The sequence below is a fragment of the Symphalangus syndactylus genome, chromosome 12 (genome assembly GCF_028878055.3).
Source record: "Symphalangus syndactylus isolate Jambi chromosome 12, NHGRI_mSymSyn1-v2.1_pri, whole genome shotgun sequence".
Classification (NCBI taxonomy): domain Eukaryota; kingdom Metazoa; phylum Chordata; class Mammalia; order Primates; family Hylobatidae; genus Symphalangus; species Symphalangus syndactylus.
In genome coordinates, this window is record NC_072441.2 from 4,158,790 (window position 1) to 4,186,473 (window position 27,684).

Genomic DNA, 27,684 nt, shown 5'->3' on the forward strand with positions numbered 1-27,684 from the left:
TTTTACTGATCAGAAATATGTTTCACAGAATGCATCTGTGTAGTTTTTATTTGAAGATATTCTTTTTACCAATGTAGGCCTCTTAGGGCTTAGCATGTCCAATTGCAGTTTCTACAGAAAGAGAGTTTCAGAACGGCTCAATCAAAAGTAAGGTTAAACTCTGTTAGTTGAATGCACAGAACAGAAAGAATTTTCAAAGAATGCTACTGTGTAGTTTATATTTGAATATATTCCTTTTTCCACTATTACCCTCTTAGCGCTCCGAATGTCCACTTGCATTTTCTACAGAAAGAGTGTTCAGAACTGCGCAATCAAAAGTATGGTTTAACTCTGTTAGCTTAATGAACATATCAGAAATAAGTTTCACACAATGCTTCTGTGTAGTTTTTATTTGAAGATATTATTTTTCCCAATAGAGGCCTCTTAGCGCTCAGAATGTCCAATTGCAGTTTCTACAGAAAGAGTGTTTCAGAAAGGCTCAATCAAAAGTAAGGTTCAACTCTGTTAGTTGAATGCACAGAACAGAAAGAAGTTTCATACAATGCTTCTGTGTAGTTTATATTTGAACATATTCTTTTTTCCACTATTACCCACTTAGCGCTACGAATGTCCAGTTGCATTTTCTACAGACAGAGTGTTTCAAAACTGCTCAATCAAAAGTATGGTTTAACTCGGTTAGCTGAATGCTCAGATCAGAAAGAAGTTTCACAGAATGCTTCTGTGTAGTTTGTATTTGAATATATTCCTTTTTCCACTACTACGCTCTTAGCGCTCCAAATGTCCAGTTGCATTTTCTACAGAAAGAGTGTTCAGATCTGCTCAATCAAAAGTATGGTTTAACTCTGTTAGCTGAATGCACAGATCAGAAAGAAGTTTCACAGAATGATTCTGTGTAGTTTATATTTGGAGACATTCCTTTTTCCACTATTATCCTCTTAGCGCTCCGAATCTCCATTTGCATTTTCTACAGAAACAGTGTTTCAGAAGGGCTCAATCAAAACTAAGGTTTAACTCTTTTAGTTGAACAAACAGAACAGAAAGAATTTTCACACAATTCTTCTGTGTAGTTTTTATTTGTAGACATTCTTTTTCCCAATATAAGCCTCTTAGCACTCAGAATGTCCAATTGCAGTTTCTACAGAAAGAGTGTTTCAGAACGGCTCAATCAAAAGTAAGGTTCAACTCTGTTAGTTGAATGCACAGAACAGAAAGAAGTTTCATACAATGCTTCTGTGTAGTTTATATTTGAACATATTCTTTTTTCCACTATTACCCACTTAGCGCTACGAATGTCCAGTTGCATTTTCTACAGACAGAGTGTTTCAAAACTGCTCAATCAAAAGTATGGTTTAACTCTGTTAGCTGAATGCTCAGATCAGAAAGAAGTTTCACAGAATGCTTCTGTGTAGTTTATATTTGAATATATTCCTTTTTCCACTACTACGCTCTTAGCGCTCCAAATGTCCAGTTGCATTTTCTACAGAAAGAGTGTTCAGATCTGCTCAATCAAAAGTATGGTTTAACTCTGTTAGCTGAATGCACAGATCAGAAAGAAGTTTCACAGAATGATTCTGTGTAGTTTATATTTGGAGACATTCCTTTTTCCACTATTACCCTCTTAGCGCTCCGAATCTCCACTTGCATTTTCTACAGAAAGAGTGTTTCAGAAGGGCTCAATCAAAACTAAGGTTTAACTCTTTTAGTTGAACAAACAGAACAGAAAGAATTTTCACACAATTCTTCTGTGTAGTTTTTATTTGTAGACATTCTTTTTCCCAATATAGGCCTCTTAGCGCTCAGAATGTCCAATTGCAGTTTCTACAGAAAGAGTGTTTCAGAAAGGCTCAATCAAAAGTAAGGTTCAACTCTGTTAGTTGAATGCACAGAACAGAAAGAAGTTTCATACAATGCTTCTGTGTAGTTTATATTTGAACATATTCTTTTTTCCACTATTACCCACTTAGCGCAACGAATGTCCAGTTGCATTTTCTACAGACAGAGTGTTTCAAAACTGCCCAATCAAAAGTATGGTTTAACTCTGTTAGCTGAATGCTCAGATCAGAAAGAAGTTTCACAGAATGCTTCTGTGTAGTTTATATTTGAATATATTCCTTTTTCCACTACTACGCTCTTAGCGCTCCTAATGTCCAGTTGCATTTTCTACAGAAAGAGTGTTCAGATCTGCTCAATCAAAAGTATGGTTTAACTCTGTTAGCTGAATGCACAGATCAGAAAGAAGTTTCACCGAATGATTCTGTGTAGTTTATATTTGAAGACATTCCTTTTTCCACCATTACCCTCTTAGCGCTCCGAATCTCCACTTGCATTTTCTACAAAAAGAGTGTTTCATAACTGCTCAATCAAAAATATGTTTTATCTCTGTTAACTGAATTTACAGATCAGAAATAAGTTTCACAGAATGCATCTGTGTAGTTTTTATTTGAAGATATTCTTTTTCCCAATGTAGGCCTCTTAGGGCTTAGCATGTCCAATTGCACTTTCTACAGAAAGAGTGTTTCAGAACGGCTCAATCAAAAGTAAGGTTCAACTCTGTTAGTTGAATGCACAGAACAGAAAGAATTTTCACAGAATGCTACTGTGTAGTTTATATTTGAATATATTCCTTTTTCCACTATTACCCTCTTAGCGCTCCGAATGTCCACTTGCATTTTCTACAGAAAGAGTGTTCAGAACTGCGCAATCAAAAGTATGGTTTAATTCTGTTAGCTTAATGAACATATCAGAAATAAGTTTCACACAATGCTTCTGTGTAGTTTTTATTTGAAGATATTATTTTTCCCAATAGAGGCCTCTTAGCGCTCAGAATGTCCAATTACAGTTTCTACAGAAAGAGTGTTTCAGAAAGGCTCAATCAAAAGTAAGGTTCAACTCTGTTAGTTGAATGCACAGAACAGAAAGAAGTTTCATACAATGCTTCTGTGTAGTTTATATTTGAACATATTCTTTTTTCCACTATTACCCACTTAGCGCTACGAATGTCCAGTTGCATTTTCTACAGACAGAGTGTTTCAAAACTGCTCAATCAAAAGTATGGTTTAACTCTGTTAGCTGAATGCTCAGATCAGAAAGAAGTTTCACAGAATGCTTCTGTGTAGTTTATATTGGAATATATTCCTTTTTCCACTACTACGCTCTTAGCGCTCCAAATGTCCAGTTGCATTTTCTACAGAAAGAGTGTTCAGATCTGCTCAATCAAAAGTATGGTTTAACTCTGTTAGCTGAATGCACAGATCAGAAAGAAGTTTCACAGAATGATTCTGTGTAGTTTATATTTGGAGACATTCCTTTTTCCACTATTACCCTCTTAGCGCTCCGAATCTCCACTTGCATTTTCTACAGAAAGAGTGTTTCAGAAGGGCTCAATCAAAACTAAGGTTTAACTCTTTTAGTTGAACAAACAGAACAGAAAGAATTTTCACACAATTCTTCTGTGTAGTTTTTATTTGTAGACATTCTTTTTCCCAATATAGGCCTCTTAGCGCTCAGAATGTCCAATTGCAGTTTCTACAGAAAGAGTGTTTCAGAAAGGCTCAATCAAAAGTAAGGTTCAACTCTGTTAGTTGAATGCACAGAACAGAAAGAAGTTTCATACAATGCTTCTGTGTAGTTTATATTTGAACATATTCTTTTTTCCACTATTACCTACTTAGCGCTACGAATGTCCAGTTGCATTTTCTACAGACAGAGTGTTTCAAAACTGCTCAATCAAAAGTATGGTTTAACTCTGTTAGCTGAATGCTCAGATCAGAAAGAAGTTTCACAGAATGCTTCTGTGTAGTTTATATTTGAATATATTCCTTTTTACACTACTACGCTCTTAGCGCTCCAAATGTCCAGTTGCATTTTCTACAGAAGGAGTGTTCAGATCTGCTCAATCAAAAGTATGGTTTAACTCTGTTAGCTGAATGCACAGATCAGAAAGAAGTTTCACCGAATGATTCTGTGTAGTTTATATTTGAAGACATTCCTTTTTCCTCTATTACCCTCTTAGCGCTCCGAATCTCCACTTGCATTTTCTACAAAAAGAGTGTTTCATAACTGCTCAATCAAAAATATGTTTTATCTCTGTTAACTGAATTTACTGATCAGAAATATGTTTCACAGAATGCATCTGTGTAGTTTTTATTTGAAGATATTCTTTTTACCAATGTAGGCCTCTTAGGGCTTAGCATGTCCAATTGCAGTTTCTACAGAAAGAGAGTTTCAGAACGGCTCAATCAAAAGTAAGGTTAAACTCTGTTAGTTGAATGCACAGAACAGAAAGAATTTTCAAAGAATGCTACTGTGTAGTTTATATTTGAATATATTCCTTTTTCCACTATTACCCTCTTAGCGCTCCGAATGTCCACTTGCATTTTCTACAGAAAGAGTGTTCAGAACTGCGCAATCAAAAGTATGGTTTAACTCTGTTAGCTTAATGAACATATCAGAAATAAGTTTCACACAATTCTTCTGTGTAGTTTTTATTTGAAGATATTATTTTTCCCAATAGAGGCCTCTTAGCGCTCAGAATGTCCAATTGCAGTTTCTACAGAAAGAGTGTTTCAGAAAGGCTCAATCAAAAGTAAGGTTCAACTCTGTTAGTTGAATGCACAGAACAGAAAGAAGTTTCATACAATGCTTCTGTGTAGTTTATATTTGAACATATTCTTTTTTCCACTATTACCCACTTAGCGCTACGAATGTCCAGTTGCATTTTCTACAGACAGAGTGTTTCAAAACTGCTCAATCAAAAGTATGGTTTAACTCTGTTAGCTGAATGCTCAGATCAGAAAGAAGTTTCACAGAATGCTTCTGTGTAGTTTGTATTTGAATATATTCCTTTTTCCACTACTACGCTCTTAGCGCTCCAAATGTCCAGTTGCATTTTCTACAGAAAGAGTGTTCAGATCTGCTCAATCAAAAGTATGGTTTAACTCTGTTAGCTGAATGCACAGATCAGAAAGAAGTTTCACAGAATGATTCTGTGTAGTTTATATTTGGAGACATTCCTTTTTCCACTATTATCCTCTTAGCGCTCCGAATCTCCATTTGCATTTTCTACAGAAACAGTGTTTCAGAAGGGCTCAATCAAAACTAAGGTTTAACTCTTTTAGTTGAACAAACAGAACAGAAAGAATTTTCACACAATTCTTCTGTGTAGTTTTTATTTGTAGACATTCTTTTTCCCAATATAAGCCTCTTAGCGCTCAGAATGTCCAATTGCAGTTTCTACAGAAAGAGTGTTTCAGAACGGCTCAATCAAAAGTAAGGTTCAACTCTGTTAGTTGAATGCACAGAACAGAAAGAAGTTTCATACAATGCTTCTGTGTAGTTTATATTTGAACATATTCTTTTTTCCACTATTACCCACTTAGCGCTACGAATGTCCAGTTGCATTTTCTACAGACAGAGTGTTTCAAAACTGCTCAATCAAAAGTATGGTTTAACTCTGTTAGCTGAATGCTCAGATCAGAAAGAAGTTTCACAGAATGCTTCTGTGTAGTTTATATTTGAATATATTCCTTTTTCCACTACTACGCTCTTAGCGCTCCAAATGTCCAGTTGCATTTTCTACAGAAAGAGTGTTCAGATCTGCTCAATCAAAAGTATGGTTTAACTCTGTTAGCTGAATGCACAGATCAGAAAGAAGTTTCACAGAATGATTCTGTGTAGTTTATATTTGGAGACATTCCTTTTTCCACTATTACCCTCTTAGCGCTCCGAATCTCCACTTGCATTTTCTACAGAAAGAGTGTTTCAGAAGGGCTCAATCAAAACTAAGGTTTAACTCTTTTAGTTGAACAAACAGAACAGAAAGAAGTTTCACACAATTCTTCTGTGTAGTTTTTATTTGTAGACATTCTTTTTCCCAATATAGGCCTCTTAGCGCTCAGAATGTCCAATTGCAGTTTCTACAGAAAGAGTGTTTCAGAAAGGCTCAATCAAAAGTAAGGTTCAACTCTGTTAGTTGAATGCACAGAACAGAAAGAAGTTTCATACAATGCTTCTGTGTAGTTTATATTTGAACATATTCTTTTTTCCACTATTACCTACTTAGCGCTACGAATGTCCAGTTGCATTTTCTACAGACAGAGTGTTTCAAAACTGCTCAATCAAAAGTATGGTTTAACTCTGTTAGCTGAATGCTCAGATCAGAAAGAAGTTTCACAGAATGCTTCTGTGTAGTTTATATTTGAATATATTCCTTTTTACACTACTACGCTCTTAGCGCTCCAAATGTCCAGTTGCATTTTCTACAGAAGGAGTGTTCAGATCTGCTCAATCAAAAGTATGGTTTAACTCTGTTAGCTGAATGCACAGATCAGAAAGAAGTTTCACCGAATGATTCTGTGTAGTTTATATTTGAAGACATTCCTTTTTCCTCTATTACCCTCTTAGCGCTCCGAATCTCCACTTGCATTTTCTACAAAAAGAGTGTTTCATAACTGCTCAATCAAAAATATGTTTTATCTCTGTTAACTGAATTTACTGATCAGAAATAAGTTTCACAGAATGCATCTGTGTAGTTTTTATTTGAAGATATTCTTTTTACCAATGTAGGCCTCTTAGGGCTTAGCATGTCCAATTGCAGTTTTTACAGAAAGAGTGTGTCAGAACGGCTCAATCAAAAGTAAGGTTCACCTCTGTTAGTTGAATGCACAGAACAGAAAGAATTTTCACAGAATGCTACTGTGTAGTTTATATTTGAATATATTCCTTTTTCCACTATTACCCTCTTAGCGCTCCGAATGTCCACTTGCATTTTCTACAGAAAGAGTGTTCAGAACTGCGCAATCAAAAGTATGGTTTAACTCTGTTAGCTTAATGAACATATCAGAAATAAGTTTCACACAATGCTTCTGTGTAGTTTTTATTTGAAGATATTATTTTTCCCAATAAAGGCCTCTTAGCGCTCAGAATGTCCAATTGCAGTTTCTACAGAAAGAGTGTTTCAGAAAGGCTCAATCAAAAGTAAGGTTCAACTCTGTTAGTTGAATGCACAGAACAGAAAGAAGTTTCATACAATGCTTCTGTGTAGTTTATATTTGAACATATTCTTTTTTCCACTATTACCCACTTAGCGCTACGAATGTCCAGTTGCATTTTCTACAGACAGAGTGTTTCAAAACTGCTCAATCAAAAGTATGGTTTAACTCTGTTAGCTGAATGCTCAGATCAGAAAGAAGTTTCACAGAATGCTTCTGTGTAGTTTGTATTTGAATATATTCCTTTTTCCACTACTACGCTCTTAGCGCTCCAAATGTCCAGTTGCATTTTCTACAGAAAGAGTGTTCAGATCTGCTCAATCAAAAGTATGGTTTAACTCTGTTAGCTGAATGCACAGATCAGAAAGAAGTTTCACAGAATGATTCTGTGTAGTTTATATTTGGAGACATTCCTTTTTCCACTATTATCCTCTTAGCGCTCCGAATCTCCACTTGCATTTTCTACAGAAACAGTGTTTCAGAAGGGCTCAATCAAAACTAAGGTTTAACTCTTTTAGTTGAACAAACAGAACAGAAAGAATTTTCACACAATTCTTCTGTGTAGTTTTTATTTGTAGACATTCTTTTTCCCAATATAAGCCTCTTAGCGCTCAGAATGTCCAATTGCAGTTTCTACAGAAAGAGTGTTTCAGAACGGCTCAATCAAAAGTAAGGTTCAACTCTGTTAGTTGAATGCACAGAACAGAAAGAAGTTTCATACAATGCTTCTGTGTAGTTTATATTTGAACATATTCTTTTTTCCACTATTACCCACTTAGCGCTACGAATGTCCAGTTGCATTTTCTACAGACAGAGTGTTTCAAAACTGCTCAATCAAAAGTATGGTTTAACTCTGTTAGCTGAATGCACAGATCAGAAAGAAGTTTCACCGAATGATTCTGTGTAGTTTATATTTGAAGACATTCCTTTTTCCACTATTACCATCTTAGCGCTCCGAATCTCCACTTGCATTTTCTACAAAAAGAGTGTTTCATAACTGCTCAATCAAAAATATGTTTTATCTCTGTTAACTGAATTTACAGATCAGAAATAAGTTTCACAGAATGCATCTGTGTAGTTTTTATTTGAAGATATTCTTTTTCCCAATGTAGGCCTCTTAGGGCTTAGCATGTCCAATAGCAGTTTCTACAGAAAGAGTGTTTCAGAACGGCTCAATCAAAAGTAAGGTTCAACTCTGTTAGTTGAATGCACAGAACAGAAAGAATTTTCACAGAATGCTACTGTGTAGTTTATATTTGAATATATTCCTTTTTCCACTATTACCCTCTTAGCGCTCCGAATGTCCACTTGCATTTTCTACAGAAAGAGTGTTCAGAACTGCGCAATCAAAAGTATGGTTTAACTCTGTTAGCTTAATGAACATATCAGAAATAAGTTTCACAAAATGCTTCTGTGTAGTTTTTATTTGAAGATATTATTTTTCCCAATAGAGGCCTCTTAGCGCTCAGAATGTCCAATTGCAGTTTCTACAGAAAGAGTGTTTCAGAAAGGCTCAATCAAAAGTAAGGTTCAACTCTGTTAGTTGAATGCACAGAACAGAAAGAAATTTCATACAATGCTTCTGTGTAGTTTATATTTGAACATATTCTTTTTTCCACTATTACCCACTTAGCGCTACGAATGTCCAGTTGCATTTTCTACAGACAGAGTGTTTCAAAACTGCTCAATCAAAATTATGGTTTAACTCTGTTAGCTGAATGCTCAGATCAGAAAGAAGTTTCACAGAATGCTTCTGTGTAGTTTATATTTGAATATATTGCTTTTTCCACTACTACGCTCTTAGCGCTCCAAATGTCCAGTTGCATTTTCTACAGAAAGAGTGTTCAGATCTGCTCAATCAAAAGTATGGTTTAACTCTGTTAGCTGAATGCACAGATCAGAAAGAAGTTTCACAGAATGATTCTGTGTAGTTTATATTTGGAGACATTCCTTTTTCCACTATTACCTTCTTAGCGCTCCGAATCTCCACTTGCATTTTCTACAGAAACAGTGTTTCAGAAGGGCTCAATCAAAACTAAGGTTTAACTCTTTTAGTTGAACAAACAGAACAGAAAGTAGTTTCACACAATTCTTCTGTGTACTTTTTATTTGTAGACATTCTTTTTCCCAATATAAGCCTCTTAGCGCTCAGAATGTCCAATTGCAGTTTCTACAGAAAGAGTGTTTCAGAACGGCTCAATCAAAAGTAAGGTTCAACTCTGTTAGTTGAATGCACAGAACAGAAAGAAGTTTCATTCAATGCTTCTGTGTAGTTTATATTTGAACATATTCTTTTTTCCACTATTACGCACTTAGCGCTACGAATGTCCAGTTGCATTTTCTACAGACAGAGTGTTTCAAAACTGCTCAATCAAAAGTATGGTTTAACTCTGTTTGCTGAATGCACAGATCAGAAAGAAGTTTCACCGAATGATTCTGTGTAGTTTATATTTGAAGACATTCCTTTTTCCACTATTACCCTCTTAGCGCTCCGAATCTCCACTTGCATTTTCTACAAAAAGTGTGTTTCATAACTGCTCAATCAAAAATATGTTTTATCTCTGTTAACTGAATTTACAGATCAGAATTAAGTTTCACAGAATGCATCTGTGTAGTTTTTATTTGAAGATATTCTTTTTCCCAATGTAGGCATCATAGGGCTTAGCATGTCCAATTGCAGTTTCTACAGAAAGAGTGTTTCAGAACGGCTCAATCAAAAGTAAGGTTCAACTCTGTTAGTTGAATGCACAGAACAGAAAGAATTTTCACAGAATGCTACTGTGTAGTTTATATTTGAATATATTCCTTTTTCCACTATTACCCTCTTAGCGCTCCGAATGTCCACTTGCATTTTCTACAGAAAGAGTGTTCAGAACTGTGCAATCAAAAGTATGGTTTAACTCTGTTAGCTTAATGAACATATCAGAAATAAGTTTCACACAATGCTTCTGTGTAGTTTTTATTTGAAGATATTATTTTTCCCAATAGAGGCCTCTTAGCGCTCAGAATGTCCAATTGCAGTTTCTACAGAAAGAGTGTTTCAGAAAGGCTCAATCAAAAGTAAGGTTTAACTCTGTTAGTTGAATGCACAGAACAGAAAGAAGTTTCATACAATGCTTCTGTGTAGTTTATATTTGAACATATTCTTTTTTCCACTATTACCCACTTAGCGCTACGAATGTCCAGTTGCATTTTCTACAGACAGAGTGTTTCAAAACTGCTCAATCAAAAGTATGGTTTAACTCTGTTAGCTGAATGCTCAGATCAGAAAGAAGTTTCACAGAATGCTTCTGTGTAGTTTATATTTGAATATATTCCTTTTTCCACTACTACGCTCTTAGCGCTCCAAATGTCCAGTTGCATTTTCTACAGAAAGAGTGTTCAGATCTGCTCAATCAAAAGTATGGTTTAACTCTGTTAGCTGAATGCACAGATCAGAAAGAAGTTTCACAGAATGATTCTGTGTAGTTTATATTTGGAGACATTCCTTTTTCCACTATTACCCTCTTAGCGCTCCGAATCTCCACTTGCATTTTCTACAGAAAGAGTGTTTCAGAAGGGCTCAATCAAAACTAAGGTTTAACTCTTTTAGTTGAACAAACAGAACAGAAAGAAGTTTCACACAATTCTTCTGTGTAGTTTTTATTTGTAGACATTCTTTTTCCCAATATAGGCCTCTTAGCGCTCAGAATGTCCAATTGCAGTTTCTACAGAAAGAGTGTTTCAGAACGGCTCAATCAAAAGTAAGGTTCAACTCTGTTAGTTGAATGCACAGAACAGAAAGAAGTTTCATACAATGCTTCTGTGTAGTTTATATTTGAACATATTTTTTTTCCACTATTACCCACTTAGCGCAACGAATGTCCGGTTGCATTTTCTACAGACAGAGTGTTTCAAAACTGCTCAATCAAAAGTATGGTTTAACTCTGTTAGCTGAATGCTCAGATCAGAAAGAAGTTTCACAGAATGCTTCTGTGTAGTTTATATTTGAATATATTCCTTTTTCCACTACTACGCTCTTAGCGCTCCTAATGTCCAGTTGCATTTTCTACAGAAAGAGTGTTCAGATCTGCTCAATCAAAAGTATGGTTTAACTCTGTTAGCTGAATGCACAGATCAGAAAGAAGTTTCACCGAATGATTCTGTGTAGTTTATATTTGAAGACATTCCTTTTTCCACCATTACCCTCTTAGCGCTCCGAATCTCCACTTGCATTTTCTACAAAAAGAGTGTTTCATAACTGCTCAATCAAAAATATGTTTTATCTCTGTTAACTGAATTTACAGATCAGAAATAAGTTTCACAGAATGCATCTGTGTAGTTTTTATTTGAAGATATTCTTTTTCCCAATGTAGGCCTCTTAGGGCTTAGCATGTCCAATTGCACTTTCTACAGAAAGAGTGTTTCAGAACGGCTCAATCAAAAGTAAGGTTCAACTCTGTTAGTTGAATGCACAGAACAGAAAGAATTTTCACAGAATGCTACTGTGTAGTTTATAATTGAATATATTCCTTTTTCCACTATTACCCTCTTAGCGCTCCGAATGTCCACTTGCATTTTCTACAGAAAGAGTGTTCAGAACTGCGCAATCAAAAGTATGGTTTAATTCTGTTAGCTTAATGAACATATCAGAAATAAGTTTCACACAATGCTTCTGTGTAGTTTTTATTTGAAGATATTATTTTTCCCAATAGAGGCCTCTTAGCGCTCAGAATGTCCAATTACAGTTTCTACAGAAAGAGTGTTTCAGAAAGGCTCAATCAAAAGTAAGGTTCAACTCTGTTAGTTGAATGCACAGAACAGAAAGAAGTTTCATACAATGCTTCTGTGTAGTTTATATTTGAACATATTCTTTTTTCCACTATTACCCACTTAGCGCTACGAATGTCCAGTTGCATTTTCTACAGACAGAGTGTTTCAAAACTGCTCAATCAAAAGTATGGTTTAACTCTGTTAGCTGAATGCTCAGATCAGAAAGAAGTTTCACAGAATGCTTCTGTGTAGTTTATATTTGAATATATTCCTTTTTCCACTACTACGCTCTTAGCGCTCCAAATGTCCAGTTGCATTTTCTACAGAAAGAGTGTTCAGATCTGCTCAATCAAAAGTATGGTTTAACTCTGTTAGCTGAATGCACAGATCAGAAAGAAGTTTCACAGAATGATTCTGTGTAGTTTATATTTGGAGACATTCCTTTTTCCACTATTACCCTCTTAGCGCTCCGAATCTCCACTTGCATTTTCTACAGAAAGAGTGTTTCAGAAGGGCTCAATCAAAACTAAGGTTTAACTCTTTTAGTTGAACAAACAGAACAGAAAGAATTTTCACACAATTCTTCTGTGTAGTTTTTATTTGTAGACATTCTTTTTCCCAATATAGGCCTCTTAGCGCTCAGAATGTCCAATTGCAGTTTCTACAGAAAGAGTGTTTCAGAAAGGCTCAATCAAAAGTAAGGTTCAACTCTGTTAGTTGAATGCACAGAACAGAAAGAAGTTTCATACAATGCTTCTGTGTAGTTTATATTTGAACATATTCTTTTTTCCACTATTACCCACTTAGCGCTACGAATGTCCAGTTGCATTTTCTACAGACAGAGTGTTTCAAAACTGCTCAATCAAAAGTATGGTTTAATTCTGTTAGCTGAATGCACAGATCAGAAAGAAGTTTCACCGAATGATTCTGTGTAGTTTATATTTGAAGACATTCCTTTTTCCACTATTACCCTCTTAGCGCTCCGAATCTCCACTTGCATTTTCTACAAAAAGAGTGTTTCATAACTGCTCAATCAAAAATATGTTTTATCTCTGTTAACTGAATTTACAGATCAGAAATAAGTTTCACAGAATGCATCTGTGTAGTTTTTATTTGAAGATATTCTTTTTCCCAATGTAGGCCTCTTAGGGCTTAGCATGTCCAATAGCAGTTTCTACAGAAAGAGTGTTTCAGAACGGCTCAATCAAAAGTAAGGTTCAACTCTGTTAGTTGAATGCACAGAACAGAAAGAATTTTCACAGAATGCTACTGTGTAGTTTATATTTGAATATATTCCTTTTTCCACTATTACCCTCTTAGCGCTCCGAATGTCCACTTGCATTTTCTACAGAAAGAGTGTTCAGAACTGCGCAATCAAAAGTATGGTTTAACTCTGTTAGCTTAATGAACATATCAGAAATAAGTTTCACAAAATGCTTCTGTGTAGTTTTTATTTGAAGATATTATTTTTCCCAATAGAGGCCTCTTAGCGCTCAGAATGTCCAATTGCAGTTTCTACAGAAAGAGTGTTTCAGAAAGGCTCAATCAAAAGTAAGGTTCAACTCTGTTAGTTGAATGCACAGAACAGAAAGAAGTTTCATACAATGCTTCTGTGTAGTTTATATTTGAACATATTCTTTTTTCCACTATTACCCACTTAGCGCTACGAATGTCCAGTTGCATTTTCTACAGACAGAGTGTTTCAAAACTGCTCAATCAAAAGTATGGTTTAACTCTGTTAGCTGAATGCTCAGATCAGAAAGAAGTTTCACAGAATGCTTCTGTGTAGTTTATATTTGAATATATTCCTTTTTCCACTACTACGCTCTTAGCGCTCCAAATGTCCAGTTGCATTTTCTACAGAAAGAGTGTTCAGATCTGCTCAATCAAAAGTATGGTTTAACTCTGTTAGCTGAATGCACAGATCAGAAAGAAGTTTCACAGAATGATTCTGTGTAGTTTATATTTGGAGACATTCCTTTTTCCACTATTACCCTCTTAGCGCTCCGAATCTCCACTTGCATTTTCTACAAAAAGAGTGTTTCATAACTGCTCAATCAAAAATATGTTTTATCTCTGTTAACTGAATTTACTGATCAGAAATAAGTTTCACAGAATGCATCTGTGTAGTTTTTATTTGAAGATATTCTTTTTACCAATGTAGGCCTCTTAGGGCTTAGCATGTCCAATTGCAGTTTCTACAGAAAGAGTGTTTCAGAACGGCTCAATCAAAAGTAAGGTTCACCTCTGTTAGTTGAATGCACAGAACAGAAAGAATTTTCACAGAATGCTACTGTGTAGTTTATATTTGAATATATTCCTTTTTCCACTATTACCCTCTTAGCGCTCCGAATGTCCACTTGCATTTTCTACAGAAAGAGTGTTCAGAACTGCGCAATCAAAAGTATGGTTTAACTCTGTTAGCTTAATGAACATATCAGAAATAAGTTTCACACAATGCTTCTGTGTAGTTTTTATTTGAAGATATTATTTTTCCCAATAGAGGCCTCTTAGCGCTCAGAATGTCCAATTGCAGTTTCTACAGAAAGAGTGTTTCAGAAAGGCTCAATCAAAAGTCAGGTTCAACTCTGTTAGTTGAATGCACAGAACAGAAAGAAGTTTCATACAATGCTTCTGTGTAGTTTATATTTGAACATATTCTTTTTTCCACTATTACCCACTTAGCGCTACGAATGTCCAGTTGCATTTTCTACAGACAGAGTGTTTCAAAACTGCTCAATCAAAAGTATGGTTTAACTCTGTTAGCTGAATGCTCAGATCAGAAAGAAGTTTCACAGAATGCTTCTGTGTAGTTTGTATTTGAATATATTCCTTTTTCCACTACTACGCTCTTAGCGCTCCAAATGTCCAGTTGCATTTTCTACAGAAAGAGTGTTCAGATCTGCTCAATCAAAAGTATGGTTTAACTCTGTTAGCTGAATGCACAGATCAGAAAGAAGTTTCACAGAATGATTCTGTGTAGTTTATATTTGGAGACATTCCTTTTTCCACTATTATCCTCTTAGCGCTCCGAATCTCCACTTGCATTTTCTACAGAAACAGTGTTTCAGAAGGGCTCAATCAAAACTAAGGTTTAACTCTTTTAGTTGAACAAACAGAACAGAAAGAATTTTCACACAATTCTTCTGTGTAGTTTTTATTTGTAGACATTCTTTTTCCCAATATAAGCCTCTTAGCGCTCAGAATTTCCAATTGCAGTTTCTACAGAAAGAGTGTTTCAGAACGGCTCAATCAAAAGTAAGGTTCAACTCTGTTAGTTGAATGCACAGAACAGAAAGAAGTTTCATACAATGCTTCTGTGTAGTTTATATTTGAACATATTCTTTTTTCCACTATTACCCACTTAGCGCTACGAATGTCCAGTTGCATTTTCTACAGACAGAGTGTTTCAAAACTGCTCAATCAAAAGTATGGTTTAACTCTGTTAGCTGAATGCACAGATCAGAAAGAAGTTTCACCGAATGATTCTGTGTAGTTTATATTTGAAGACATTCCTTTTTCCACTATTACCCTCTTAGCGCTCCGAATCTCCAATTGCATTTTCTACAAAAAGAGTGTTACATAACTGCTCAATCAAAAATATGTTTTATCTCTGTTAACTGAATTTACAGATCAGAAATAAGTTTCACAGAATGCATCTGTGTAGTTTTTATTTGAAGATATTCTTTTTCCCAATGTAGGCCTCTTAGGGCTTAGCATGTCCAATAGCAGTTTCTACAGAAAGAGTGTTTCAGAACGGCTCAATCAAAAGTAAGGTTCAACTCTGTTAGTTGAATGCACAGAACAGAAAGAATTTTCACAGAATGCTACTGTGTAGTTTATATTTGAATATATTCCTTTTTCCACTATTACCCTCTTAGCGCTCCGAATGTCCACTTGCATTTTCTACAGAAAGAGTGTTCAGAAATGCGCAATCAAAAGTATGGTTTAACTCTGTTAGCTTAATGAACATATCAGAAATAAGTTTCACAAAATGCTTCTGTGTAGTTTTTATTTGAAGATATTATTTTTCCCAATAGAGGCCTCTTAGCGCTCAGAATGTCCAATTGCAGTTTCTACAGAAAGAGTGTTTCAGAAAGGCTCAATCAAAAGTAAGGTTCAACTCTGTTAGTTGAATGCACAGAACAGAAAGAAGTTTCATACAATGCTTCTGTGTAGTTTATATTTGAACATATTCTTTTTTCCACTATTACCCACTTAGCGCTACGAATGTCCAGTTGCATTTTCTACAGACAGAGTGTTTCAAAACTGCTCAATCAAAATTATGGTTTAACTCTGTTAGCTGAATGCTCAGATCAGAAAGAAGTTTCACAGAATGCTTCTGTGTAGTTTATATTTGAATATATTCCTTTTTGCACTACTACGCTCTTAGCGCTCCAAATGTCCAGTTGCATTTTCTACAGAAAGAGTGTTCAGATCTGCTCAATCAAAAGTATGGTTTAACTCTGTTAGCTGAATGCACAGATCAGAAAGAAGTTTCACAGAATGATTCTGTGTAGTTTATATTTGGAGACATTCCTTTTTCCACTATTACCCTCTTAGCGCTCCGAATCTCCACTTGCATTTTCTACAGAAACAGTGTTTCAGAAGGGCTCAATCAAAACTAAGGTTTAACTCTTTTAGTTGAACAAACAGAACAGAAAGAAGTTTCACACAATTCTTCTGTGTAGTTTTTATTTGTAGACATTCTTTTTCCCAATATAAGCCTCTTAGCGCTCAGAATGTCCAATTGCAGTTTCTACAGAAAGAGTGTTTCAGAACGGCTCAATCAAAAGTAAGGTTCAACTCTGTTAGTTGAATGCACAGAACAGAAAGAAGTTTCATTCAATGCTTCTGTGTAGTTTATATTTGAACATATTCTTTTTTCCACTATTACCCACTTAGCGCTACGAATGTCCAGTTGCATTTTCTACAGACAGAGTGTTTCAAAACTGCTCAATCAAAAGTATGGTTTAACTCTGTTTGCTGAATGCACAGATCAGAAAGAAGTTTCACCGAATGATTCTGTGTAGTTTATATTTGAAGACATTCCTTTTTCCACTATTACCCTCTTAGCGCTCCGAATCTCCATTTGCATTTTCTACAAAAAGTGTGTTTCATAACTGCTCAATCAAAAATATGTTTTATCTCTGTTAACTGAATTTACAGATCAGAATTAAGTTTCACAGAATGCATCTGTGTAGTTTTTATTTGAAGATATTCTTTTTCCCAATGTAGGCATCATAGGGCTTAGCATGTCCAATTGCAGTTTCTACAGAAAGAGTGTTTCAGAACGGCTCAATCAAAAGTAAGGTTCAACTCTGTTAGTTGAATGCACAGAACAGAAAGAATTTTCACAGAATGCTACTGTGTAGTTTATATTTGAATATATTCCTTTTTCCACTATTACCCTCTTAGCGCTCCGAATGTCCACTTGCATTTTCTACAGAAAGAGTGTTCAGAACTGCGCAATCAAAAGTATGGTTTAACTCTGTTAGCTTAATGAACATATCAGAAATAAGTTTCACACAATGCTTCTGTGTAGTTTTTATTTGAAGATATTATTTTTCCAAATAGAGGCCTCTTAGCGCTCAGAATGTCCAATTGCAGTTTCTACAGAAAGAGTGTTTCAGAAAGGCTCAATCAAAAGTAAGGTTCAACTCTGTTAGTTGAATGCACAGAACAGAAAGAAGTTTCATACAATGCTTCTGTGTAGTTTATATTTGAACATATTCTTTTTTCCACTATTACCCACTTAGCGCTACGAATGTCCAGTTGCATTTTCTACAGACAGAGTGTTTCAAAACTGCTCAATCAAAAGTATGGTTTAACTCTGTTAGCTGAATGCTCAGATCAGAAAGAAGTTTCACAGAATGCTTCTGTGTAGTTTATATTTGAATATATTCCTTTTTCCACTACTACGCTCTTAGCGCTCCAAATGTCCAGTTGCATTTTCTACAGAAAGAGTGTTCAGATCTGCTCAATCAAAAGTATGGTTTAACTCTGTTAGCTGAATGCACAGATCAGAAAGAAGTTTCACAGAATGATTCTGTGTAGTTTATATTTGGAGACATTCCTTTTTCCACTATTACCCTCTTAGCGCTCCGAATCTCCACTTGCATTTTCTACAGAAAGAGTGTTTCAGAAGGGCTCAATCAAAACTAAGGTTTAACTCTTTTAGTTGAACAAACAGAACAGAAAGAAGTTTCACACAATTCTTCTGTGTAGTTTTTATTTGTAGACATTCTTTTTCCCAATATAGGCCTCTTAGCGCTCAGAATGTCCAATTGCAGTTTCTACAGAAAGAGTGTTTCAGAACGGCTCAATCAAAAGTAAGGTTCAACTCTGTTAGTTGAATGCACAGAACAGAAAGAAGTTTCATACAATGCTTCTGTGTAGTTTATATTTGAACATATACTTTTTTCCACTATTACCCACTTAGCGCAACGAATGTCCAGTTGCATTTTCTACAGACAGAGTGTTTCAAAACTGCTCAATCAAAAGTATGGTTTAACTCTGTTAGCTGAATGCTCAGATCAGAAAGAAGTTTCACAGAATGCTTCTGTGTAGTTTATATTTGAATATATTCCTTTTTCCACTACTACGCTCTTAGCGCTCCTAATGTCCAGTTGCATTTTCTACAGAAAGAGTGTTCAGATCTGCTCAATCAAAAGTATGGTTTAACTCTGTTAGCTGAATGCACAGATCAGAAAGAAGTTTCACCGAATGATTCTGTGTAGTTTATATTTGAAGACATTCCTTTTTCCACCATTACCCTCTTAGCGCTCCGAATCTCCACTTGCATTTTCTACAAAAAGAGTGTTTCATAACTGCTCAATCAAAAATATGTTTTATCTCTGTTAACTGAATTTACAGATCAGAAATAAGTTTCACAGAATGCATCTGTGTAGTTTTTATTTGAAGATATTCTTTTTCCCAATGTAGGCCTCTTAGGGCTTAGCATGTCCAATTGCACTTTCTACAGAAAGAGTGTTTCAGAACGGCTCAATCAAAAGTAAGGTTCAACTCTGTTAGTTGAATGCACAGAACAGAAAGAATTTTCACAGAATGCTACTGTGTAGTTTATATTTGAATATATTCCTTTTTCCACTATTACCCTCTTAGCGCTCCGAATGTCCACTTGCATTTTCTACAGAAAGAGTGTTCAGAACTGCGCAATCAAAAGTATGGTTTAATTCTGTTAGCTTAATGAACATATCAGAAATAAGTTTCACACAATGCTTCTGTGTAGTTTTTATTTGAAGATATTATTTTTCCCAATAGAGGCCTCTTAGCGCTCAGAATGTCCAATTACAGTTTCTACAGAAAGAGTGTTTCAGAAAGGCTCAATCAAAAGTAAGGTTCAACTCTGTTAGTTGAATGCACAGAACAGAAAGAAGTTTCATACAATGCTTCTGTGTAGTTTATATTTGAACATATTCTTTTTTCCACTATTACCCACTTAGCGCTACGAATGTCCAGTTGCATTTTCTACAGACAGAGTGTTTCAAAACTGCTCAATCAAAAGTATGGTTTAACTCTGTTAGCTGAATGCTCAGATCAGAAAGAAGTTTCACAGAATGCTTCTGTGTAGTTTATATTTGAATATATTCCTTTTTCCACTACTACGCTCTTAGCGCTCCAAATGTCCAGTTGCATTTTCTACAGAAAGAGTGTTCAGATCTGCTCAATCAAAAGTATGGTTTAACTCTGTTAGCTGAATGCACAGATCAGAAAGAAGTTTCACAGAATGATTCTGTGTAGTTTATATTTGGAGACATTCCTTTTTACACTATTAACCTCTTAGCGCTCCGAATCTCCACTTGCATTTTCTACAGAAACAGTGTTTCAGAAGGGCTCAATCAAAACTAAGGTTTAACTCTTTTAGTTGAACAAACAGAACAGAAAGAATTTTCACACAATTCTTCTGTGTAGTTTTTATTTGTAGACATTCTTTTTCCCAATATAGGCCTCTTAGCGCTCAGAATGTCCAATTGCAGTTTCTACAGAAAGAGTGTTTCAGAAAGGCTCAATCAAAAGTAAGGTTCAACTCTGTTAGTTGAATGCACAGAACAGAAAGAAGTTTCATACAATGCTTCTGTGTAGTTTATATTTGAACATATTCTTTTTTCCACTATTACCTACTTAGCGCTACGAATGTCCAGTTGCATTTTCTACAGACAGATTGTTTCAAAACTGCTCAATCAAAAGTATGGTTTAACTCTGTTAGCTGAATGCTCAGATCAGAAAGAAGTTTCACAGAATGCTTCTGTGTAGTTTATATTTGAATATATTCCTTTTTACACTACTACGCTCTTAGCGCTCCAAATGTCCAGTTGCATTTTCTACAGAAGGAGTGTTCAGATCTGCTCAATCAAAAGTATGGTTTAACTCTGTTAGCTGAATGCACAGATCAGAAAGAAGTTTCACCGAATGATTCTGTGTAGTTTATATTTGAAGACATTCCTTTTTCCTCTATTACCCTCTTAGCGCTCCGAATCTCCACTTGCATTTTCTACAAAAAGAGTGTTTCATAACTGCTCAATTAAAAATATGTTTTATCTCTGTTAACTGAATTTACTGATCAGAAATAAGTTTCACAGAATGCATCTGTGTAGTTTTTATTTGAAGATATTCTTTTTCCCAATGTAGGCCTCTTAGGGCTTAGCATGTCCAATTGCAGTTTCTACAGAAAGAGTGTTTCAGAACGGCTCAATCAAAAGTAAGGTTCAACTCTGTTAGTTGAATGCACAGAACAGAAAGAATTTTCACAGAATGCTACTGTGTAGTTTATATTTGAATATATTCCTTTTTCCACTATTACCCTCTTAGCGCTCCGAATGTCCACTTGCATTTTCTACAGAAAGAGTGTTCAGAACTGCGCAATCAAAAGTATGGTTTAACTCTGTTAGCTTAATGAACATATCAGAAATAAGTTTCACACAATGCTTCTGTGTAGTTTTTATTTGAAGATATTATTTTTCCCAATAGAGGCCTCTTAGCGCTCAGAATGTCCAATTGCAGTTTCTACAGAAAGAGTGTTTCAGAAAGGCTCAATCAAAAGTAAGGTTCAACTCTGTTAGTTGAATGCACAGAACAGAAAGAAGTTTCATACAATGCTTCTGTGTAGTTTATATTTGAACATATTCTTTTTTCCACTATTACCCACTTAGCGCTACGAATGTCCAGTTGCATTTTCTACAGAAAGAGTGTTCAGATCTGCTCAATCAAAAGTATGGTTTAACTCTGTTAGCTGAATGCACAGATCAGAAAGAAGTTTCACAGAATGATTCTGTGTAGTTTATATTTGGAGACATTCCTTTTTCCACTATTATCCTCTTAGCGCTCCGAATCTCCACTTGCATTTTCTACAGAAACAGTGTTTCAGAAGGGCTCAATCAAAACTAAGGTTTAACTCTTTTAGTTGAACAAACAGAACAGAAAGAATTTTCACACAATTCTTCTGTGTAGTTTTTATTTGTAGACATTCTTTTTCCCAATATAAGCCTCTTAGCGCTCAGAATGTCCAATTGCAGTTTCTACAGAAAGAGTGTTTCAGAACGGCTCAATCAAAAGTAAGGTTCAACTCTGTTAGTTGAATGCACAGAACAGAAAGAAGTTTCATACAATGCTTCTGTGTAGTTTATATTTGAACATATTCTTTTTTCCACTATTACCCACTTAGCGCAACGAATGTCCAGTTGCATTTTCTACAGACAGAGTGTTTCAAAACTGCTCAATCAAAAGTATGGTTTAACTCTGTTAGCTGAATGCTCAGATCAGAAAGAAGTTTCACAGAATGCTTCTGTGTAGTTTATATTTGAATATATTCCTTTTTCCACTACTACGCTCTTAGCGCTCCTAATGTCCAGTTGCATTTTCTACAGAAAGAGTGTTCAGATCTGCTCAATCAAAAGTATGGTTTAACTCTGTTAGCTGAATGCACAGATCAGAAAGAAGTTTCACCGAATGATTCTGTGTAGTTTATATTTGAAGACATTCCTTTTTCCACCATTACCCTCTTAGCGCTCCGAATCTCCACTTGCATTTTCTACAAAAAGAGTGTTTCATAACTGCTCAATCAAAAATATGTTTTATCTCTGTTAACTGAATTTACAGATCAGAAATAAGTTTCACAGAATGCATCTGTGTAGTTTTTATTTGAAGATATTATTTTTCCCAATGTAGGCCTCTTAGGGCTTAGCATGTCCAATTGCACTTTCTACAGAAAGAGTGTTTCAGAACGGCTCAATCAAAAGTAAGGTTCAACTCTGTTAGTTGAATGCACAGAACAGAAAGAATTTTCACAGAATGCTACTGTGTAGTTTATATTTGAATATATTACTTTTTCCACTATTACCCTCTTAGCGCTCCGAATGTCCACTTGCATTTTCTACAGAAAGAGTTTTCAGAACTGCGCAATCAAAAGTATGGTTTAATTCTGTTAGCTTAATGAACATATCAGAAATAAGTTTCACACAATGCTTCTGTGTAGTTTTTATTTGAAGATATTATTTTTCCCAATAGAGGCCTCTTAGCGCTCAGAATGTCCAATTACAGTTTCTACAGAAAGAGTGTTTCAGAAAGGCTCAATCAAAAGTAAGGTTCAACTCTGTTAGTTGAATGCACAGAACAGAAAGAAGTTTCATACAATGCTTCTGTGTAGTTTATATTTGAACATATTCTTTTTTCCACTATTACCCACTTAGCGCTACGAATGTCCAGTTGCATTTTCTACAGACAGAGTGTTTCAAAACTGCTCAATCAAAAGTATGGTTTAACTCTGTTAGCTGAATGCTCAGATCAGAAAGAAGTTTCACAGAATGCTTCTGTGTAGTTTATATTTGAATATATTCCTTTTTCCACTACTACTCTCTTAGCGCTCCAAATGTCCAGTTGCATTTTCTACAGAAAGAGTGTTCAGATCTGCTCAATCAAAAGTATGGTTTAACTCTGTTAGCTGAATGCACAGATCAGAAAGAAGTTTCACAGAATGATTCTGTGTAGTTTATATTTGGAGACATTCCTTTTTCCACTATTAACCTCTTAGCGCTCCGAATCTCCACTTGCATTTTCTACAGAAAGAGTGTTTCAGAAGGGCTCAATCAAAACTAAGGTTTAACTCTTTTAGTTGAACAAACAGAACAGAAAGAATTTTCACACAATTCTTCTGTGTAGTTTTTATTTGTAGACATTCTTTTTCCCAATATAGGCCTCTTAGCGCTCAGAATGTCCAATTGCAGTTTCTACAGAAAGAGTGTTTCAGAAAGGCTCAATCAAAAGTAAGGTTCAACTCTGTTAGTTGAATGCACAGAACAGAAAGAAGTTTCATACAATGCTTCTGTGTAGTTTATATTTGAACATATTCTTTTTTCCACTATTACCTACTTAGCGCTACGAATGTCCAGTTGCATTTTCTACAGACAGAGTGTTTCAAAACTGCTCAATCAAAAGTATGGTTTAACTCTGTTAGCTGAATGCTCAGATCAGAAAGAAGTTTCACAGAATGCTTCTGTGTAGTTTATATTTGAATATATTCCTTTTTACACTACTACGCTCTTAGCGCTCCAAATGTCCAGTTGCATTTTCTACAGAAGGAGTGTTCAGATCTGCTCAATCAAAAGTATGGTTTAACTCTGTTAGCTGAATGCACAGATCAGAAAGAAGTTTCACCGAATGATTCTGTGTAGTTTATATTTGAAGACATTCCTTTTTCCTCTATTACCCTCTTAGCGCTCCGAATCTCCACTTGCATTTTCTACAAAAAGAGTGTTTCATAACTGCTCAATCAAAAATATGTTTTATCTCTGTTAACTGAATTTACTGATCAGAAATAAGTTTCACAGAATGCATCTGTGTAGTTTTTATTTGAAGATATTCTTTTTACCAATGTAGGCCTCTTAGGGCTTAGCATGTCCAATTGCAGTTTCTACAGAAAGAGTGTTTCAGAACGGCTCAATCAAAAGTAAGGTTCAACTCTGTTAGTTGAATGCACAGAACAGAAAGAATTTTCACAGAATGCTACTGTGTAGTTTATATTTGAATATATTCCTTTTTCCACTATTACCCTCTTAGCGCTCCGAATGTCCACTTGCATTTTCTACAGAAAGAGTGTTCAGAACTGCGCAATCAAAAGTATGGTTTAACTCTGTTAGCTTAATGAACATATCAGAAATAAGTTTCACACAATGCTTCTGTGTAATTTTTATTTGAAGATATTATTTTTCCCAATAGAGGCCTCTTAGCGCTCAGAATGTCCAATTGCAGTTTCTACAGAAAGAGTGTTTCAGAAAGGCTCAATCAAAAGTAAGGTTCAACTCTGTTAGTTGAATGCACAGAACAGAAAGAAGTTTCATACAATGCTTCTGTGTAGTTTATATTTGAACATATTCTTTTTTCCACTATTACCCACTTAGCGCTACGAATGTCCAGTTGCATTTTCTACAGACAGAGTGTTTCAAAACTGCTCAATCAAAAGTATGGTTTAACGCTGTTAGCTGAATGCTCAGATCAGAAAGAAGTTTCACAGAATGCTTCTGTGTAGTTTGTATTTGAATATATTCCTTTTTCCACTACTACGCTCTTAGCGCTCCAAATGTCCAGTTGCATTTTCTACAGAAAGAGTGTTCAGATCTGCTCAATCAAAAGTATGGTTTAACTCTGTTAGCTGAATGCACAGATCAGAAAGAAGTTTCACAGAATGATTCTGTGTAGTTTATATTTGGAGACATTCCTTTTTCCACTATTATCCTCTTAGCGCTCCGAATCTCCACTTGCATTTTCTACAGAAACAGTGTTTCAGAAGGGCTCAATCAAAACTAAGGTTTAACTCTTTTAGTTGAACAAACAGAACAGAAAGAATTTTCACACAATTCTTCTGTGTAGTTTTTATTTGTAGACATTCTTTTTCCCAATATAAGCCTCTTAGCGCTCAGAATGTCCAATTGCAGTTTCTACAGAAAGAGTGTTTCAGAACGGCTCAATCAAAAGTAAGGTTCAACTCTGTTAGTTGAATGCACAGAACAGAAAGAAGTTTCATACAATGCTTCTGTGTAGTTTATATTTGAACATATTCTTTTTTCCACTATTACCCACTTAGCGCTACGAATGTCCAGTTGCATTTTCTACAGACAGAGTGTTTCAAAACTGCTCAATCAAAAGTATGGTTTAACTCTGTTAGCTGAATGCACAGATCAGAAAGAAGTTTCACCGAATGATTCTGTGTAGTTTATATTTGAAGACATTCCTTTTTCCACTATTACCCTCTTAGCGCTCCGAATCTCCACTTGCATTTTCTACAAAAATAGTGTTTCATAACTGCTCAATCAAAAATATGTTTTATCTCTGTTAACTGAATTTACAGATCAGAAATAAGTTTCACAGAATGCATCTGTGTAGTTTTTATTTGAAGATATTCTTTTTCCCAATGTAGGCCTCTTAGGGCTTAGCATGTCCAATAGCAGTTTCTACAGAAAGAGTGTTTCAGAACGGCTCAATCAAAAGTAAGGTTCAACTCTGTTAGTTGAATGCACAGAACAGAAAGAATTTTCACAGAATGCTACTGTGTAGTTTATATTTGAATATATTCCTTTTTCCACTATTACCCTCTTAGCGCTCCGAATGTCCACTTGCATTTTCTACAGAAAGAGTGTTCAGAACTGCGCAATCAAAAGTATGGTTTAACTCTGTTAGCTTAATGAACATATCAGAAATAAGTTTCACAAAATTCTTCTGTGTAGTTTTTATTTGAAGATATTATTTTTCCCAATAGAGGCCTCTTAGCGCTCAGAATGTCCAATTGCAGTTTCTACAGAAAGAGTGTTTCAGAAAGGCTCAATCAAAAGTAAGGTTCAACTCTGTTAGTTGAATGCACAGAACAGAAAGAAGTTTCATACAATGCTTCTGTGTAGTTTATATTTGAACATATTCTTTTTTCCACTATTACCCACTTAGCGCTACGAATGTCCAGTTGCATTTTCTACAGACAGAGTGTTTCAAAACTGCTCAATCAAAATTATGGTTTAACTCTGTTAGCTGAATGTTCAGATCAGAAAGAAGTTTCACAGAATGCTTCTGTGTAGTTTATATTTGAATATATTCCTTTTTCCACTACTACGCTCTTAGCGCTCCAAATGTCCAGTTGCATTTTCTACAGAAAGAGTGTTCAGATCTGCTCAATCAAAAGTATGGTTTAACTCTGTTAGCTGAATGCACAGATCAGAAAGAAGTTTCACAGAATGATTCTGTGTAGTTTATATTTGGAGACATTCCTTTTTCCACTATTACCCTCTTAGCGCTCCGAATCTCCACTTGCATTTTCTACAGAAACAGTGTTTCAGAAGGGCTCAATCAAAACTAAGGTTTAACTCTTTTAGTTGAACAAACAGAACAGAAAGAAGTTTCACACAATTCTTCTGTGTAGTTTTTATTTGTAGACATTCTTTTTCCCAATACAAGCCACTTAGCGCTCAGAATGTCCAATTGCAGTTTCTACAGAAAGAGTGTTTCAGAACGGCTCAATCAAAAGTAAGGTTCAACTCTGTTAGTTGAATGCACAGAACAGAAAGAAGTTTCATTCAATGCTTCTGTGTAGTTTATATTTGAACATATTCTTTTTTCCACTATTACCCACTTAGCGCTACGAATGTCCAGTTGCATTTTCTACAGACAGAGTGTTTCAAAACTGCTCAATCAAAAGTATGGTTTAACACTGTTTGATGAATGCACAGATCAGAAAGAAGTTTCACCGAATGATTCTTTGTAGTTTATATTTGAAGACATTCTTTTTTCCACTATTACCCTCTTAGCGCTCCGTATCTCCATTTGCATTTTCTACAAAAAGTGTCTTTCATAACTGCTCAATCAAAAATATGTTTTATCTCTGTTAACTGAATTTACAGATCAGAATTAAGTTTCACAGAATGCATCTGTGTAGTTTTTATTTGAAGATATTCTTTTTCCCAATGTAGGCATCATAGGGCTTAGCATGTCCAATTGCAGTTTCTACAGAAAGAGTGTTTCAGAACAGCTCAATCAAAAGTAAGGTTCAACTCTGTTAGTTGAATGCACAGAACAGAAAGAATTTTCACAGAATGCTACTGTGTAGTTTATATTTGAATATATTCCTTTTTCCACTATTACCCTCTTAGCGCTCCGAATGTCCACTTGCATTTTCTACAGAAAGAGTGTTCAGAACTGCGCAATCAAAAGTATGGTTTAACTCTGTTAGCTTAATGAACATATCAGAAATAAGTTTCACACAATGCTTATGTGTAGTTTTTATTTGAAGATATTATTTTTCCCAATAGAGGCCTCTTAGCGCTCAGAATGTCCAATTGCAGTTTCTACAGAAAGAGTGTTTCAGAAAGGCTCAATCAAAAGTAAGGTTCAACTCTGTTAGTTGAATGCACAGAACAGAAAGAAGTTTCATACAATGCTTCTGTGTAGTTTATATTTGAACATATTCTTTTTTCCACTATTACCCACTTAGCGCTACGAATGTCCAGTTGCATTTTCTACAGACAGAGTGTTTCAAAACTGCTCAATCAAAAGTATGGTTTAACTCTGTTAGCTGAATGCTCAGATCAGAAAGAAGTTTCACAGAATGCTTCTGTGTAGTTTATATTTGAATATATTCCTTTTTCCACTACTACGCTCTTAGCGCTCCAAATGTCCAGTTGCATTTTCTACAGAAAGAGTGTTCAGATCTGCTCAATCAAAAGTATGGTTTAACTCTGTTAGCTGAATGCACAGATCAGAAAGAAGTTTCACAGAATGATTCTGTGTAGTTTATATTTGGAGACATTCCTTTTCCACTATTACCCTCTTAGCGCTCCGAATCTCCACTTGCATTTTCTACAGAAAGAGTGTTTCAGAAGGGCTCAATCAAAACTAAGGTTTAACTCTTTAGTTGAACAAACAGAACAGAAAGAAGTTTCACACA